Genomic DNA, 3,455 nt, shown 5'->3' on the forward strand with positions numbered 1-3,455 from the left:
CGGACAGCCAGGTGCACCGCCAGCAATTCTCGATCGAAGGTAGAATAACCCGATTCTGCCTTGGACAGTTTTCTGCTGAAGAAGGCCAATGGGCGGCGGGGCGAGCCTTTGACCACCTGCTCGAGTACTGCACCAATAGCGACGTCGCTGGCATCGGTGGAGAGAAGGAGAGGGGCGTGTGGGATAGGAAAAGTGAGAGCCGCAGCAGTTGATAGGGCCTTCTTTGCATTGCAGAAGGCCGCTTCTTGAAGGGGACCCCACTTCAAGTCCTTTGGCTTGCCCTTGAGGGAGGCGTAGAGGGGAGCAAGAGTGGCGGCAATGGCTGGCAGAAAGCGGTGATAATAGTTGATCATGCCCAAGAATTCCTGCAGAGCTTTGACGGTCGAGGGCGTGGGGAAATTCTGAACGGCTGCTACCTTCTCAGGGAGGGGATGTACTCCTTCAGGAGTGATACGGTGCCCTAAGAACGACACTTCGTTGGCGCCAAAGGTACACTTGTCGTACCGGACTACAAGGCCGTTTTGTTGCAGGCGGTCGAGCACGATGCGCAGGTGACGGAGGTGTTCCTCTTTTGAGGAGGAGAACACAAGTATGTCGTCCACATAACATACACAGAAAGGGAGGTCCCCTAAGATGCCATCCATGAGACGTTGAAACGTTGCCCCAGCATTACGAAGGCCAAAACAGGAGTAATTGAAGGTGTATGTGCCAAACGGAGTGGTGATGGCGGTCTTGGGGATGTCTTCTGGGTTTATAGGCACCTGATAATACCCCTTCAGGAGGTCGAGCGTAGAGAAAACCTTTGCTTTGTGCAGGTAGGAGGTTACATCGGCAATGTTTGGGAGGGGGTAGTGATCCGGTTCTGTTTGCATGTTCAGGCGCCTGTAATCCCCGCACGGACGGAGGGAGCCGTCTTTCTTCAGAACGATGTGTAAGGGTGACGACCATGGGCTGGAGGCCTTTTGGCAAAGGCCCATTTTCTCCATTTCGGCGAACGTCTGTTTGGCGGCTGCCAATCGTTCCGGTGCCAGACGTCTGAATTTTGCGAAGACTGGGGGTCCCGTCGTCTTGATATGGTGATAAATACCGTGCTTAGCAGGAACCGTGGGCGTTTGGCGAAGTTCTGGACGGAAAACTTCCGGGTACGACGTGAGGAGGTGGGCGTAGGCATCCGTGGGTGCGCTGATGTGGAGAGCGAGGTTAGAGGGGGCGGGTTGAAGAGGTGTCGACAAGTACGAGTCCGCGTTGACCAATCGTCGGTGGGCGACATCGACCAGAAGGTGGAAATGAGAGAGGAAATCCGCACCGAGGATTGGCATTGTGACGTCAGCAACGAGAAACTTCCAATTGAATTTACCGTTTCCGAACGATAATGTGAGGCTCTCGTAACCGTAGGTGGGTATCGCAGATCCGTTGGCAGCTACCAAGCGGACGTCGGCAGATGTAGACAGACTACGTCGTGCCTTGAAGAGTTTCCTTGGCAAAAGAGAACGACAAGCACCCGTGTCTACCAAAAATCGCACGCCCGTTCCTGCATCCTGTAAAAAGAAAAGATTAGAAACATGGGAGGCCACCGCCACAAGCGATGGCCTACTTACACGTTTTTTGGCCACTGACAATCTTTGGCACATTTCTTTGCGGTTGCCCCGAATCTGAAGTGGTAGTAGCAAAACTGCGGTGGATGGGAGGTAGTAAGTGGCTGTAGAAGTCGTTCGTCGGGGCGCGAGCGATTGGTGGGTGGTGGGCGGCTTTGTCGCCGCTTCGGCACGTCACGGGGTAGGCGTGTATGTCCTACGGCATTCATGTCAGCTTCGGTGTACGTTGAATAGGCATCCTCGTCGTCAGGGGTGGAGGCGTTGATGGAGGTCTTGAAGTGGCTGTCCATAAGGGCGTCGGCTTTGGTCATCAAGTCCTTTATGGGTAAACTATCGACATCGGGTATGGCAGCGCGCACAGGTTCAGGTAAACGGCGTATCCAAAGGGCACGAAGTAGGTTTACCTCACGAGGAGAGCCGTCTGCGGCAGGTTGAAGGCGAGCGATACTGGTCATTTCCCTGAGGGCAAGCGAAGCCCTTTGGTCCCCCAACGGTTGTTGCGAGAGCTGAAAAAGCTTTGCTATACGGGCGGCTGGCGACGGCAAGTACTGTTGCAGAAGGTATGATTTGAGGTCGTCATACGCTATTGGGGTGTCTCCTTGTTCATAAAGCCAGTCGGATATTTCTGGGAAGGTGTCCTCGGGTATCGCCGCGAGAACATAATCCGCTTTGGTGGTTGAGCGAGTCACTCCCCTGATACTAAACTGAACTTCTGCGCGCTGAAACCAAGCAAACGCCTCTCCGCTGGCAAACGATGAAAGTTTGAATGGAGAGGCCGTAGCGCCAACTGCCGTAGAGTCCGTCATAGTACCAACGATGAAGGGGCGAGGGGGTGGGGGTGGAAGGCGGTGGAAGCGAGTCGACTTCCGGGGTCACCAATGTGACGGGCCGAGAGAGGAGTAGTGAAATCAAAGGTAAATTGGAAACGACTGAGTTATATTGTTGTGGAACACTCTCCTTATATACAAAACCTCAAGGCAACAGGACATGACAAGTTCACAAGACAGACAAAATCACAGAGGAAAAACCAGACTTGAATTTTCATGTTCGTTTTAGTGCGAGGGAAGAGCGAAGATACAACAATAATATATACCAAAGGAATTATGTACAATTGTGTGAAACACGGTTGGTACAATATCTATCAATGTCACGCCTGTTAATGACACATATTCATCATAGATAACCAAGTCTTGCAAGCGCATTAATCAGCTATTATTTTGGAGGTGGGTTAATTTTAAGTCTAAAAACTGATTCCTGAATTTGACAGGTGGTTTTGAAATGAACTTTTATCCCTCTAGATGGTAGAGTCTTCTGTTACCATTGTTCCGACTCGGAGGCAAGGGTTCAAATTCTGGCCCAGTGATTCAGAAGTATTTTTCGCAAAATAATTTTCTGTGGATATACATTACCGATGTCATTTGTGTTTGACGCAAACTAACAAACAAATAACAAACATACACACCCACACTCATACCCACACCCATACGCACACACACACACACACACACACACACACACACACATATATATATATATATATATATATATATATATATATATATATATATATATATATATATATATATATATATATATATATATATATATATATATAATTTCACACTATGCTTCAACTAAGTTGACCCAACTTTTATCTTCTGAGATGGGGAATTTATTTAGCTTTCCGTTACAAACTATTTTTTCTACTGTTTTTATCATAAGTTGACAGAGAAGGTATGTTTACGATAAGACTCTTTTAGACAGTCTTTCTACATATGTTAATGCATTTGCAAATATTTGTACTTGTCTTGATTAACATATATTTAAAAAAAAAAACATTCATTCATATGTGTACATGAC

The sequence above is a fragment of the Palaemon carinicauda genome, chromosome 20, assembly GCF_036898095.1.
Source record: "Palaemon carinicauda isolate YSFRI2023 chromosome 20, ASM3689809v2, whole genome shotgun sequence".
NCBI classification, from domain to species: Eukaryota; Metazoa; Arthropoda; class Malacostraca; order Decapoda; family Palaemonidae; genus Palaemon; species Palaemon carinicauda.